Source organism: Athene noctua, chromosome 1 (genome assembly GCF_965140245.1).
Source record: "Athene noctua chromosome 1, bAthNoc1.hap1.1, whole genome shotgun sequence".
Lineage (NCBI taxonomy): Eukaryota > Metazoa > Chordata > Aves > Strigiformes > Strigidae > Athene > Athene noctua.
This window is the reverse complement of record NC_134037.1, coordinates 128,055,332-128,071,780: the sequence shown is the minus strand read 5'-3', so window position 1 is coordinate 128,071,780 and position 16,449 is coordinate 128,055,332. Positions and strand designations below refer to the sequence as shown.

At 45.5% G+C, this 16,449-nt stretch overlaps 1 protein-coding gene across 1 annotated transcript in view; it reads right to left on the bottom strand.

Annotated features, from left to right (window-relative positions):
- Positions 1-5,934, bottom strand: part of SERTAD2 (SERTA domain containing 2) — an 84,182-nt gene extending 78,248 nt beyond the window's left edge. The window contains exon 1 of the mRNA XM_074923195.1: positions 5,490-5,934. The gene's annotated coding sequence lies outside the window, so the exon portion shown is untranslated. The remainder of the gene's footprint in view (positions 1-5,489) is intronic.
- Positions 5,935-16,449: the final 10,515 nt, after the last annotated feature.

The window sequence follows — 16,449 nt, the reverse complement described above, 5'->3', positions numbered from 1 at the left end:
AATGAGAACGTTGATTTTGGATAATCAAACAGGCAGTATTTTATTTTGCCCCACAGCAAATATATGAACATAGACTTCTAAATTTTAAAGAAGAAAAATCCAAGCTCTCAACGTACTTGTTCTCAGAACTAATGGTTTAATCACATCAGTAACAGCTTATGAAAAGACAGCAAAGTGATTACAATTCCTTCTCTTATCTAGGAGCTACTTTTTCAGGCTCACCATCACTACTGTAATTTTAGTTACGAAAAACTTTATCCTCATTATTTCTGGGGACGTTCCTCCCTATTTCACACAGTAGGAGCTAAAAATATTTTATTCAGGTTCTGCTGAGATCTCTTCACCCCTGGGTTGGGTTTTTTTTTTTTCATTTCAGTGTTCTTAAACTGTCCTTAACTGGACACCCATGGCAATGCCAGAGATATGAAGTACCGTATATCACTACGACTACAGGCAAATATTTTAGAGAATCAGGAATTTACTTGCCTACTACGTTAGTCCAACTCTCCCGCCCTTCCTGTGACTTCACGGGCTCATAATCAATAGAAAGCGGAGTGTCATTTCTACACCGTAGTTGAGCACTGAAAGCACCACGCTGGCTCTCACTGGCTCTATTTAATTAGAGATTAGCAGAAACAATAAAGCATAGGGAGAATATAAACATAATTTTGCCGGTTTCTCAGTAAAAAGGTTTGGGTTACCAAAGAGATAAGAGAAGGGCTGCCTATTTTATCTGTACGGCCGGGCTGGCAAGTTTACATTCACTGGAACCACGCCCCCATCAGAATTCCCTCTGAAATGTCAACACAAACCATATTATTAATTTTCCAAGTTGCTGACCTTTACTGTTGCCTGCATCATAAATTCGGCATTTTGAACTGTTTCTATACATACAAGAACATGCTCTGCACACCTCACGATATCTGAACTCTGTACATACGCCACTCACATGTCACAAAACAGATGCTCGCTGCAGTGTCCCTGAAGAAACTGCTGAGTTGGACCTTCCTATGAAGTCCACCTTCCATAAAATCTACTGGATTACCATCAGTTATGCTGTCCACCACTATGGCAGACAGGTTTGGAGGTTCCCCCAAAGCCCTTAGTGTACCTTAGCTTGAATAAAATGGTTTAGAGTATTTTATTGAGGGCCACAGCATACAGACATTTAAAAATAAAATAATTTGATTATGAACTTCAGTTTAATTTCAATCAGGAAGAAGAAAAAAAAGCATAAAGTCCTTGGATTAGACAACAGCCATTCCCATTTACTGCTCCTCCCAATTAAAATGTTTTATATGGATCATCAGAACTTAATGCATCATATATGTTACATAGTACTCAACATAAGGCTGTCGATATGTCATTTCTCCAAGCGCTTAACATGATGAATGATCTGGTTACTTTCTAGTATGAAAGCAGGAGAAGCTTTGAGACAAAGAAATAAAGGCCGATGCCTATTACGGATCTTGCAGTGATTAATATCAGCCCTCCTGACTCACGTCTCTGAAAACAGTTGAGGTCACTACTTCTCTTTTATTTTTACCATGGATTTCAGCACATCTCATCAGAACCCTCCAAACACTCGAGATAATTTAATTTGAAACAGGGATGTCAGGAACACACAGCATTTGAGTTACAACAAACAATGCCACACCAGCATGTCATAAGAAAAATAAGTGACCTTCACTTTTGCCTCTGCTGACAAACAGACACACTTGAAGCCACTTACAGGCCAGGATGTTAGTGTGATTTCTGGAAGACAATCTAATAAATAAAGATTTAAGAGAGTTTTTTTTAAAAAATAAATCTGACTACTTATTGTCTGAACTGAAGAACCTGCCTTTCCAAATCAACTAATGGTTTGGCAAGCCTATGTGGAAGGCAGAAAAACAAATAGCATCTTTAACATGGAATTTGCAATAAGAAAAAGAAATCAGCATTTTATTGATTTCCATAATACCATCTCTACAGCTTAACAAACTCACTCAGCTGCTAATGCTAGTTCAGTGATGCTATGGAGCCTTCCCATATAATTATACACCCTCCACTTTGCCGAGCCCCAGGGCACTGTTTCTAACTTTCCAGAGGACCACTGTACCAAAAGTAGAAACAAAAAAACCTCTCTTTCATTACCCAAAGCAAACTGCAAACCAAATTTTGCTTATTTAAATGGGAAATTAGAGAGACTTAATTTTTAAGACAGGGAGTAATCTACCAGTCTGCATGTGTTTTCAGATTTGATATCGTGACAACAAATTCTCATTTAAACTCTTCTCCCCACACTTATTTTTTTTCTTCCTGAGAGTACACAGCAATACAACGTATAAATACTGCAACAACTGTGATTTCTAGGGAGAGATTCTAAAGTCCTCCTCAGCTCGGAAGTGTTTCAAGGGAGAGATTCAGAATCAGACATAGAGACTTTTGTGAATGTCACTATAATTAACATTATAAAAAAATTGTAAAACGTTACCATTGCTATAGGGAATTTTTTATAAGCGAACACACATTTGCAAAGATATTTTTAGTAAGTTTTTTCTCTTTTAAAAACACCTTCTAAACCAAATTAAAGGAAAATATCTTCGCCGAGTCTAAAATCCAAAATGTGCTAAAAAATTAATGAAGTAAACTCTGCCATTTTTTCTCCATTTCTCTGAAACAAATTCAACAGTCCACAACCAAGCAGACAGCTCCAGTATACTTCTGTGAGAGTTTTGCTCAATTAGAGACTACAGAATTTGGCCCAATTAATCTAGTACTGTCTATGTGTAAAGAATATGGTGGAACTGTGCAGTGTAAACACCCTCCCCAAATGGCTGTATCTAGTCCGCTTTCTTGCTCCCCCCCATTCACCCTGCCTTGATGTTTCAGATCCAACCGTTCTGTATTCACCATCTCTGTCAAGATTCAATGTGCCGTTTGAGCTAAAATAGATTAATTTTGCTATGGTTTCCTACGCATATATTAATTTGGAACCGGTTAATCTATTTTCTGAGAATGGTGAAATGTGTGGATTTTCGTTCAACAAACAAACAAGTTGACAATATCAATACAGAGTTGGAGAGCCTCTAAAAACAATCTAGTTTGCATAATTAATGTTAATTACAATAACATCTCAATCAGTGACACAAAAGCTTCGCAATGAACACAGTCATAGGAGGAAGTGAAAACATGAAACAAACATGAAAGAATTGTGTCTTGTTCTGAAAGAGTATCAAGCAAACTTTCAAGAGATTTATAAATAAGAACATAAAGGCAGAAGACAGTTCTGCTTTGTTAGACATATTTTCTTTACAGGCTGCTTAGTACGGCGCTTTCTTCTGAGATTGTAAGAAAGACAGTGGATCTGAGCTATGGACACACCAGATAATATTATCTTTCTACAACATCACACCCAAGCCATTATCAACTGCTTTAAAGAAAAACAACTGAGGGCCTGATGCTGCTGCCAGTGATTTCAATAGCAAACATTTAAACAATGCATGTGAATGTTTGGGGGGGTTCTGGAAAAGGAAGGGAAAGGGAAAAAAAACAACTCCCAACTTGAACACCGCATGTAGGTATGGATTCCCTCAGGCACAGAGGAACTTCAGGACAAGATAATGAATTTTTCAACCATCTTTTTCCTACTTTCCATAGCAACAAGGAAAAGCTAAACACACAGGAAACTTACCTGCCTGTTTCACTGGTAGCACTGGTGGTCTTAAACAGGGGCTTTTTGGTACGGTCACACAGCAGCTTTACATTTAATCCTCAGAAGTTTTCTTCAAACCCAAGAAAAAATAGTTATCCAATATATTCTTATTTCAAGGGAAGGTCAAAAAAAGTGGTTACAAAAAAATAAGCGCCACTCTACCTCACTCGGATTGGTACTGTAGTACACAAGTAGTCATACAAGCATCGAAGGGAGTACTTGCGCAGTAAAGTACCATTCAGCGTGAGTAAGGGTGGCGTAATTGGGTCTGATGAGAGAAGGAATCAGAGCTTGTCACGTCACACTACTACAGGGGCCCTTCTGAAAATACGGGTTTCTTGATTACTTTTCACATTAATGCAAATCTGCTCCATTAAAGTTAATGAAGTTACACTGGTGCTAAACTAGTATCAGAGGAGAAGTAGGCCCACTTCATACTGATTTAAGAGACCACAGCTCAAGGACTCCCCATAAAAGCAAAATAACAGACATTTAGGAAGTTTTTGGGTTATGTTGGGCAAGTTACTTCTTAGGACTGATTTGGCATCAACCTCAGAGCTGATTGGTTTTTGTTTCCCTCCCTCTCCTTACAGATAGAAGAAAGACAAGATTTGTTAAAGACTTCATTTCCTCTAGAAATTTACTGATCGTCAGCATACTTAAGACTACACTTAAGCAGCCACTGACTAAAGCCATACTTTACTACTTCTCATTTACAAGAGTGCTTGCCTTAAAAAAAGCTTCATGTAGAGGATTCTCAGAATGGTGCTGGCCTTTCCTCTTAACAAAAGTTCAGTAGATTTATTTTTCAGATGTCTGAGAAAGATGATTTTGGAGTGCTGTGACATTTGGTAAACCTTCAATTCAGCAATTAGTTTCCATGCAATATGAATTACAAAAATCGAGCAATTAATAACTAAACCCAGCAAAGTACTAAGGCTTCAGACGTCCTGTGTATGGAAACGTTGCTGTACTTTCTGGGGTTCTCCACGTATCTGTTTTATTTTAGCTACTCTGAACGTACAGCACACGAGAACATACACCACATTCACGTTTCTAAAAATACATTAAGGAGGGAAAAAACATGAAAATCAATAGCAATGAAATAGACACACAACCATTTTACATTAAGTGCTCCTACTATCAATCCAAGCCACCAAAACTCCCCACTGCGGACCACGGCTTCACCCTACGACACACGCATTTTCCTGACACGCCAAGTCAAGCCCAGGTAACACCGAAACATCCAGGCACGACAGGGTGGGGAGGAGGATGGTGCATCTGGAAATAAAAAAAGGTGGGTTTCCCTGGTTTCCCGAGAAGGACAGTGACCGGAGCCCGGTCCGGAGGGGTCTGACCCGTCACTCGACCCGGGTGGCTTTCGGGAGCCCCTCGCCCCTGACATCCACCTTCGCCACCGCCTCAACGGCCGTCTCGACCAAAGGAAGGGGGGACCAAAGAAAAAAAAATTACAATCAAATGTGTCATCAGCAGCATGACACGCATTTGTAATTGGCAACGACGTCGGGGTTTTGATTTTTGGGGTTTTTTAATGTTTTTTTCCTCCCCTTCTTTTCCAGTCCGAGGGGGAAAGTACCTCCCCGGCCGGTGCCCGGCTGCGCCGAGGCAAATGCCCCCAACTTTCAAACAGTTGGCAGCCAGCGGAGCCACCCGGCCCGCCGCCCCGCCGGACAACCGGGGGCTACCCCGACCCGCCGCCCCCCACCGCCCCTCGCACACCGCCCCCCCTCCCCTCCCCGGCGAGCCCGGGAAGGCCGTGCCCGGCACTCACCCGCTCCGGGGGGCTCCGCGGCGAGGGCCGTTGAGGACCGTTGAGGGAGGCGCCGAGGGGAGCGAGGGGCGGCCAGTCGGGGTCAACGGGAAGAGGGAACGCGGAGGGGGGTGTGAAGAGGCAGCGGGACACACGCACACAGACACGGGCGAGGAATTTAAACCGGAGAGAGAAATTTAAAAGGAGCGTGCGGCGAGGCGCCGGGCTGCGCGACGGAGGCGGCGGCCAGGCGCTGAGGCGGCTGTGCTCTATCCCATGCCGCTGCGGTGGCCCCGGGCGGCGGCGGCAGCCGAGCTGGGGGGGAAGTTGGGGCCGCAGCCGGCAGGGAGGATGTGACACCGTGACAAGTACGGCCCGCCAGCCATGTACCGGGGGAGGAGGCGGGGGAGGCGGCCGCCCGCGCGCAGGGGGCCGGGGCAGCCCAGGCAGCGCCGCCCGCCCGCACACGGCATTTAACGGCGCTGACGGGCCGCGCCGTGACTCACACACGGGAGTTAGTCACAGGGCGGGACCGAGGAGAGGCGGCGGGTGGAGGGCGGGGGGGGAGGAGGCCATCCCGTCCCGCCCCGCCCCCCGGGCGCCCCGCCAGCCTACGGGGCGCCACGGCCCGGAGGATTGACGCGGCGGCCGGCCAATGGGCGCGCGGATCCGCCGGTAGCGCTGGAGCGGCCCCCTTCGGCCCAATGAGTCTTCTGAGGACACCGCCGCGAAGTGTGGGGGCGGGCCAGAGGGACCTCCGCCAGGCGGGAGCTGCGCCCTGGCCTGTCGCCGCGGCCAACCAGGATTGAGGGTTGGGTTGATGGGCGGCACGGCACGGCCCAATCAAAGCGGTGCGGGGGAAGGGGAGGGAGGGGGCAAGAAGCGCCTGTTCCCGCCCCCTCCCCAGGAGATGGGCACGCAGGGAGCTGAGGGCGGGGGAGGGAGCCTGACTGGAGCCGCCGGGCGGCCCGGCCCGGCCCGGCCCGGCCCGGGGGAGGGGCGCGGGCATCCGGCCGGCCCCGAGGGCGGCGGGAGGGGGCGCCGAGCCGGCACCGGGGTGAGGGTGTGGGTGGGAGTTACCTCAGCGGGCGGTGGGGGCACCGGGCCGGCCGAGGCGGGGGTTACCTCCGCGGGCGGTGGGGGCACCGGGCTGGCCGAGGCGGGGGTTACCTCAGCGAGCGAGGCGGGGTCGGGCAGGGCGGCGGGAGCGGGCCCGGCGCTCCTGAGACCCCGGGGCGGGGAAGGGCTCGCCCCGGGCCTGCCTGCGGAGCTGGGAGATGTCCGGGGCGGAGAGGGGCTCGCCCCGGGCCAGCGCGGCGCAGCCAAGACCGTTTCCCGCGGGAGGCAGGAGACCGGAGCTGGGGCCTGCTTCAGGGGAAGCCGGGGCGGCCCTGCTGGCACCGGGCGGGGAAGGGCTAGCCGGGCGCCGGGAGGGAGGTAAAAAACCTGAAGGGGGGGGGGGCGCTGACTGCATCCAGCTCGGCTGTGAAAGCCTCGGCTTCCCGCAGCCCCAGAGGACCCCGGGGTTTGGAAGTGGGAAGTTTACTTGTGTTTGATAGGTGTCACGGCTCAAGGTCTGAATTATTTCCACCTCCCTCCCCCACCTTTTCCTCCTTTTTTTTTTTTTTTTTTTTCCCTGACATTTTTAGAGAATAAACCGCGTCTCAGGTTCCGGTGTGATGTCAAAATTTGACAAGATGAATGAAAAAAGTAATAGCATTGACAGCTCTGTTACAAAGCACAATTCCTCCTGTGCTGCTGAGGGGAATTGGCAGATAGGAGCAGTATCAGTGGACTAATGTTGTTTTCACGAATGATTAATATTGGAGAAATTTATTTTAGAGTGGGGAAGTAATGCCCACTAGGAGGTTCTAACAAATACCAGAGCCTTACTAAAAATTTAATCCTGGTGAAGGAAGTAAGATACTCAAATTGTGTTTCACCTCTTCATCTCTACACACAAACTCTTGAAACTAAGACCTGCTTTTTTCACAGTAAAAGCATAAAATAACTGATAGAGTTTTGTAAGATAAGGAGATAATGCTATCAGAATAAGGGACTACATTGGCATTTTCCCAGGCTGCAAATATACAGTTTTATTTGTTTTAAAAACTTGTTCCCTCGACAGAGTGCTATAAATACAGATTTTTTTTTTTTCTTATTTTGGCATCCACAGGAATTGAAGAGCTGAAAAACTATAACTTGCAAAAATTTGTTCTTGGTTTTCACTTTAGAAATAGTGGGACTAATTACAATTTTCTCCTGCTTGCTTTTATCAAGATCCAGGAAGCTGGAGCGAAGATTTCACAGTTCCTCATTTGAAGCAGGAGTGTTAAATCATATACCCAAAAAATGGCCTTCAGAGTCATGCCTTTGACATCATCTAAGGCATCATCCTGCTAGCTGTCCTATAGTCCATAGCATCTTGCAAGAAATCAGGGATGGACAGTACTCAAATTGCTCTAATATGAAAGACAAATAAAACCAGTAAGGCCATCCTGTCAGGAAAAAAAGAAAGAAATGTAAAAAGTAGTGGCGTAAGAGTTAGTAGGCTTTGAGTGGGATTTTTCTTTCACTGAAGAGCAGAAGTGAGGTCTTATGCCTTCCTGCATGTCTAATGCTGGCACACAGTGAATGTTAAATTAGCCATAATATTTTGTTAGAATTTTATCCCCGAACGCTATGGAACATACCTGGCTTGATGCCTTTGGGCTTTCTCCTAACACCTTCTTCATTGTACCGAGGGTCTAGGGACTTTCTTACATGCAGAATTCCTTGGGCAGCTCTGCTCGTCAGCTGTATAAAGCCATAAATCTTTCAATTCTAAGATAATATTGGGAAAATAACGTTTAATAACTACCCTGTTTCTTCAGTCTGGTTTGAAATCGTCTGAAGGCTTACCCACCCCAATGTGTTCATAAAACTGTGAGGATTTGTTGACTAATATTTCCTTTCCTGTTGGAATCTGCTGAGCTCTGCTAGTGTATATGCTCTTGCTTTAACTGCTCTTGGATTAGAATAAACTGAATCCACTCTATTGTTCTTTTATTGCATTTTATTTTACGCACACTGCGTTTTGCTTTCCTTTTGAGTGACTGGCTGTTTGCATTAAAATTTATGAATACAGATGTGCATTTTGTTTGGCGCAGACCTGTCCATTGAAACCCAAGACTGTTACTTTGATGCAAGGGATTAATTTCAGCTAATCATTGGAAATAACAGAGGATTTTTATGAGGGATCCCTGTATTTGAATTGATAGCAAGAGCAGACAATTTAAGATGGGTAGGTGTTTTTTTTTTCTTGACATAGTAAGAGGTTAAAATACTTGCAAGGTTTTGCAGCCTTCAGCAGTGCTCATGCACTGATTGGTGCTTGGCGACTTCTGAGCGCTGCACAGAAGAGGGCTTTGCATCAGATTCTGTGCAATCTGGCAAATAAAATGAAGAACAGAGTAATTACCATTCAATGGTAGATAAATATATATATACAGAGAGAGAGGGAGAGAGAGAGAGACACCCCCTTCAAAGAACTGAAAGGAGTGGAGATTTCAGGGTAGATTGTAATTTTGTAATTGTGTCTTCTTTAAGAGCAATATTCTGACAGAATTGAGACAGAAATTGAGCTCGTGATTTCGGGCACGATTGCTTCTGGAGGGTGAAAGTCTGTAAGCAATCATCCTGCTCTGCTGCTACAACCTTCTGTGGGGGCTCTGTGTGCGCGCTCCCAGAGACAGCAACCCAGGTAGTATTTCATATCATTGCAGTGCTGCAGCTTTCCCAATAAACAGCAGTTTTTCTTCAGGGCCACCGCTGGTGAGGAAGCAATTATATTAAGATCTTGGCTTTTACTTTTAAAATCTCAATTTCAGAGTTACAGAGAAAAGTTTGAAAACATGTCCAGCTGCCGAAGGTGATTTCTGTTTGAGGTGGTTTATTTTGGGTTTTGTGAGTTTGGTTGTTTAGGGTCAGGCGTTCAGGAGCGTGTTTGCTTCAGCTGAACTGAACCAAGCTACTCTTCAGACTGTTTAGCAATTACAGCATTTCTACCAAACTGCTTCAACTCTGCAATTAACTCGTGCTCCTTAGACGAGAATCAGCTCAGTGGGGATAGTTGTTGTCCCTGGCTTGGAAATTCAGTAGCTCGTGCTCTGTAATTCGTGTGTGGTGCAGAACTCCGGAGGAAGGTCGTGCGTCTTGGGTTTGGCTCTGGCTTTACCTGAAGGTTTCCACAGCTGCTTGTACTGGGTTTGTGTGTCAAGGATTTGGTAGCAGGAGGCTTTGGGGATGGCTTCTGTCAGAGGCTGCCAGAAGCTTCCCCTGTGTCTGACAGAGCCAGTGCCAGCCAGCGCTGAGACGGACCCGCTACTGCCGGTGGTAGCGCCTCTGCGATAACATGTTTAAGAATGAGGAAAAAACAAACAAACTGTAAAGCTCAGCAGAGAGAGGAGTGAGAATATGTGAGAAGCAACTCTGCAGCCATCAAGGTCAGTGCAGAAGGAGGAGGCTTTTGCCTGAAGGGCTGCACCTCGTGGGAGGGAGGGACCCACACTGCAGCAGTTCGTGGAGGACTGTAGCCTGTGGGAAGGACATGTTAGAGAAGTTCATAGAGGACTGTCTCCCATGAGAAAGGACCCCCACACTGGAGCAGGGGAAGAGTGTGAGGAGTCCTCCCTCTGAGGAGGAAGGAGCGGCAGGAACAACGGGTGATGAACTGACCACAACCCTCATTCCCTGCCCCCCTGTGCTGCTGGAGGAGCAGAGGGAGAGAAGTTGAGTGTAAAGTTAAGCCCAGGAAGAAGGGAGGAATGGGGGAAAGGTTTTATTTCTCATTGGTTTTATTTCTCATTATCTTACTCTGATTTTGATTGGTAATAAATTGAACTAATTTCCCCAAGTCGAGCCTGTTTTGCTAAAATGGTAATCCCTGAGTGGTCTCCCTGTCCTTATCTCAGACCACGAGCCTTTTGTTATATTTTCCCTCCCCTGTCCAGTTGAGGAGGGGAGTGATAGAGCGGCCTTTGGTGGACACTTGGCATCCAGCCAGGGTCAACCCACCACGCTGCCACAGAAGTCACTAGAGAGAAAGAAACAAAGCAAAAAGTAAAAGGAGCTCAGACAACCAGGTCTGCTCGAGGTAAGCAGTGGGCCTGTAGCCGGCGGAGGTCCCAGGAGCTTGATGCAGCTCTCCCACCCTTGTAAAGGGGGAGGAATTCCCCTGCAGCCCATGAATTTGAGATTTCAAAGCCCAAATCCCATCAGGGTCTGGCAAGAAGGCCTGACGCCTCCCCACTTGCATCCATATGTGTCTCAAGCTGTCAGAAATCTCTGGTCCCGGTGCCCTGGTGACATAAACTTCACTTTCAACTATGTTTTCCAGGGAGCATCAGAAAGTGTGTGTCAGGTGTGTGTAGTCTTCAAGGGAACACTTGCTAAAAATATTCTTTCTTTTGAGCGTAATGGAGATGATTTGGTAGATAGTTTCACAGAAAGACCTCAGAGCCTGGCTTTTTTACTGTCATAGTTGTTTACAAAATACGGTTGTTTAGTTAGTTGTTGGCCTCAGGGAATACCTTTAAAAACCTGCAAATGTTCACTTATATGTGAATAAAAGCAGCTAATTTCTTTCAGCTATGTTTACTTTTTGAAAACATTCCGGTCAATTAGATTAGTGGCTAGAAATGTTTATGGAAATGGAAAGAATTCAAGTCCATTTTAGAGGGTATTCAGGGAAAGCAAAATTTTATCTCAAACACAGTCATCTTACCAGGTGTTAATTTATGTTCATCAACTCAGGGATCGCAACCCAGTATTATATGTCTGATTTGTTCAGGTCGTGTATCTCTCCTGTTTATCCAGACTCTTCTCTTTTTCTGCTGTGCTGCTTCCTATTCCTCTGCTATGCCAGGGATGGAAAATGTAACATTTTATTTGTTCACTTCACACCTTCTGCATTTCCCTCTGAACAGAGGGCTCCTTTCTTGAGCAACAGTGAAAATAAACCACTATCACAAAGCAAACTTGGGGCCCTGGAATATAAAACCACTCCCTGCAATATTTAAATTCCTTTGAAAACCATCTTCTGCCATATGTCTATAAACACTGTCCAGCTGCAACGAGCTTACAGATTCTTGGAGACCATCTGAATTTAGCAAAGAAATAACAATACCGTGTGCTGAGATACAGTCAATTGACATTTTAAACGTTTCTCTTGGATCTTCAGATACTTCTTATTCTTTTTCTGTTGGCGATTGTTAGGTAGAACTGAGAGCAAAGGTATACTTGTGTGTAGTGTAATATACTTGTTTTTCTTAAATGAGCTTCATCTTTCTAAATAGTTACATGAAAATTATCGGGTTTATTACAGGACATACAATATAATGCTGCAGTTTAAAAAACCTGAGATTTAACTTTAATGTCATTACTGCCATCACGTAAACAGGCTAACATGCTTGCTCCAGCAGTTTAGCATCACGTTCCTGATCCCTTCTCTTAGCAAATGACCAAAAGAGAAGATCCAGAGCTCTTGTTTCAAGGAAACAGACCCTTCTTTACCTAAACGAAATAAAATCTCTAATGATTTTTATTCCTAAAGCATGATATTTAAACATGTGTTTGTAAGCTTGCACCATGCTGCTTCTGTTGGTTAATGCTTTCAGCTGTCTGGTGTCACTGTGTCCCCACACAGCACAGTCGAACACCAACTTTTAATGTCATTTTAAATCTCATATTAGTTCACTAATGTCTTGTAAGTACTTCTGCTCAAACAGCTTTATTGCCTGGTTTACAAACATTTCCGATCTAATACATGAATGTATAATGCGCCAAGTTGCTTGTATTATTCCATTATCAAAAACCATACGGCATTTATTATATTAAAATACAGTACTGAACACTTCACTCTTATGTCCAAAGTCCAAACCACAGTTAAAATAGGTGGGTTTTTTTTTCCCCCCGTATTTATCATAGAAACTAGCAGAAATTTTACACTGGCCTTTTAAATGCCTAATGAGTGTTTATTTGCAAGCTTTCACAGCCAAGTGTGCCAGAAACATTAAAACTACCAGCACCACCAGTTGTCATCTGACTGCAGCCCATTTGGGGCAGAGGCCTTATGGTATTTCATGCTTAGGAATGGAGTGGCAGAACTGGAATGCTGACAAAAATACAATAAATAATAGCAATGAACCAAGCACAATTACTCTGTCAAATGCCAGGTGTCAAGTACTCATAGCAGGGATGCTTTCATGTGGTCCATGAAAACAAGACTGAGTTGTAGGAAATACCCAGTGAGAACATTTCAAACAAGAAAACTGTAAGGTGCATGTGGACAAGCATAAATTCAAGCATAAATTATATCCTATGAGCTGTTTGTCCAGCTGGAGTTGCAAGTCCCTCAAAATCAGGATTTCATCATAGGAGAACTACCAGTTCTCCAGCAGTCCTTACACATTGGTGCTGGCAGAAAGTGGGGTATAAATGAAAGGAACAATTTTAAACATATGGCAATCTGACAAAGCGGTTTTATGCTGCAGAAAGGTCAGGGCTGGATCTGTGTCGGTGGAGGGATAATTTGCTTTTATGGTTTATGAATGTGCTTCTCCAAAACTGAAGAATCGAGAACTGGAGAAGAAAACATAATTTTCCTGTGGTGGCTGTCATGATCTGCTTTTAAAAAAGCCTTCCAGAGGCATTCTGAAATTTTACTGGTTTATCCCACATTTCCAGGGTGACCATGCAGTTCTCAAGGCACGGCTGGAGCATCTCCAAATTGAGAAGGATGGAAAAACCCAGAGTTCTGGCTGCCAGTTGCAGCAGAGCGTTTGGTGTGCCCAGGGCAATCCCTACATGCAAGGAGGCAATCCAAGGGGAATCCGGACATGCTGATCCGCCTTTGAAAAAAAGGGTCTGTAGGCTTTCATCTCTACAGAGGGGTGGTGTGAGGAGGGAGGACGGTGGGTTACGTGGCTTTTCAGTGTCACAGCATGCACCCTCCAGCATGATCAGGTGAGAAGGGGTACTTTTCCTGTGCCAGCACACTTCCCATCCCCTTTCCATCAACTTTTTTTAAACTGGTGGCAGGCTGCTCACCTTAGCAGGGATAGCAAATGTCATTTTGTGAGACCTCTAAAGGAGCTGCATAATGATAATAAGAATTTTCTTTCTCTTACCCAATTTTCAGACCCTGTCCCACATAGCCCATAAGACCAGGTCATGACACAGCTCACAGTAAGATGTCTTTAGCAAGAGCCTCATGCACACTGAGGTTTAAAAGTGTGATCAGAAAGTTGTGAAGGGACGAGCTTGTCAAGAGAAGGTAACATGCTCTTGTTTTGAGGCCAAATGTTAAGCAGCATCCCCAAGTTCAAATATAGCTCTTGAATTATCTGTATCCTTTTTTAATAAGCTATTTTCTAAAAATAAAAGTAATGATCTAAAAAAGCACAATACATTAGCTTTGGGACTAGCTGTCTGCAGCTGGGTATGTGATTCCTCTCCAGGGAGAAAGACCCAGGCCCTGTTATTTCTTTCCCCAGTATTGCTGCAAGACTCAAACCCCCAGGGGCTAGGGCTGGCATCGGTGCTGTAAATCCCTCCCCAGCAGCAGGACACAGCCCTGGAGCCTGCAAGTCCGAATAGATAAGCGTGGAGCAAGGTATCACACAAAAACAGAGAGGTAAAATGATTTACTTAAGGATAAGACTCATGTCTCCAGAGAAGACACGCCCAACCTTTGATTGCTTTATCTCTGGTGCTGATGGAGGTGCAAGGAACGGAGGCTCTCAGGTAGTGCAATGGTTAATTCAATATGAAAGCAGAAGGAAAATATCTTGCTACAGATTTAATTCCCAGAGTTATCCTCTCTTACCTCTGTTGTAAACCCGAGGGCCTGCATGCAGGCAGGAGTGTTTCTGACAATAAATATTCTGAAAATCAGCATTGTTTTGTTAAAAAAAGAGTGGATGTGCACCTCCAATGACCTCTATTTTTCACTTCACTGAAGTGATTATAAATGGCTTTAACTCTCCATCAGTGCCTTTGCTGTGGACACTATTTGTTGTTTTTACCTCGCTGGCCATATTTAGGTGTACCGCATTTTTTACTCACATTTCCAAATGCTGCCTTTGACCCGAGATGGGGTGAACTGTGCTCCTGCAAGAGCGATTCAAAACTTATTGCTGTGGTTATTCACGCTGAAGGAGCACCCAGGATTGACACACAGGTACCATTTCCATCTGCGTCTCAGCTTGGTCCTCATTGACTCACCCACCAGCACAGGAGCAGGGCAGGAGCTGGAGAGACACAAATGTGTGGGTGACAAGGGTGCTGGACTCTGTCCTTCGGAGAGTGAGTGTGGGAGCTGTAGCCTGGCCCTGTGGTCAGGGAAGCATCAGAAGATGTCATGGGCCAAAACAACAGTCAGGGCTCAGCCCAGGGATGGGAAGAGACACACAGGGAAGTGCTTGGCAGGAACTGGGGACATTTGCCAAGCTCAACAGAGAGGTTTCCCCCTCTCTGGACTTTATCCAGCCCTGCTGAGGAATAGCCAAGCCAATGCCAGGAACTGGAAAATGAAACTGTGCAAAGACAGAGAGAGGGGGAAAAAAAAAAAAAAAAAAAAAAAAGGCAAAAAAAGAAAGAAATCCAAGCTGAAAAACTGGGAGGAAAGAACACCAGAGTGAAAAGCTGGTGTTCTGGAAATAATTTGTTCAGACTGAATCCGTCGGGTGATTTCGATAGCAGAGGGGCAGAAACTTTGCCATGCTCGGGAATGTTGCAGTTGGACCTACCGTTTTATTTACAACCTTTGTTTTGCTTCCCTTCCTGCACTGAGCTGAAGCCAGTGAGCAAGGCAGGGAGAGGGAGGGAGAAAAAGAGAGGCCGAGAGCCTTCTGCGGTCGGCGGGGCCTATAAATAGCCGGTGAAGTCTTCTAATACCAATGGGGTGCGTCATTATGGCCCTCCCCACTCTGCTCAGCAGCAGTCGTGCCAGCAGGAGCGGGAGCTGCAGCAGCACCCAGAGCCGAGCCGCTGGGCTTGGCAGAGACAGGGCTGGGAGAGGGAGGCCAGGAGGTGCAAAGGGGGCAGAACGCTATCAGCTGCAGTCTGCCTCGGGGAGAAAGGTGGGGGGGAATGAGCCACACGTCCTTACAAGCCGCCTCGCCTCGCCCAGGCCTTGCAAAGCATATTCTAGTTCTCGCTCTTGTGGCTGCCCAGTTGGCACTGGGGAAATGCCTCTTTCCAGAATAAATGGGAGTCAGAGGCCTGCGTCTCTGATGCTGGGGGGATTTCTGAAGTCCTGCTGTGCTGTTCACTCCCCCACCTTGCTCCTCCTCACCCCATAGTAAGGGTCAGAGGAGGAAGAAGAGGCGATGGAGTAAATTCAGTGCCACCAGCCAGTGGCACCATCCCTTCCCCTCAGGGTAAAATGTTGCTCTCAAAGGTGACTAAAGGCAAAAGCCTAAGGGGTGCTAGAGGGGATTTCTAGCCCAAATTTCCCATCACTGTCACCACCACTAGAGATAACACTCTTGCAAATAAAGCTGCTGCTCCTGCCTGGTCTTTTTAAACCGCTGCTGTTTAATCCAGATTTCAGGGCTGGGGTGTTAGAGGACCTGGCGTTTTCTTTTCTGAGCTCCCACTATTACCCCCATAGCAGCAAGCTATGGCAAAGCATTTGTTGCAAAGAACCCCTACCTAAGACAGTATAAAATTCTTGCATAAATATGAGGAGGACTTTTTGTACTAATTACACTAATTTTTTTTTTTTTTTTGCAATACTGCTATATTTTTTGATATAGCTTCATATCAGTCATTTCTCTTCTCCATCTGCTTCATATTCCTTCATTTCTCCTTGGAAGGGTTTGCAAGCTCGGATGCAATTTGATGTATATTTGTAGAAGCACATTTAATGGAGATCTCCTTATCAGATACCAGTTTCAGTGACTTATGATGTCACTGATAAAAGGGTGAGGATGGACTG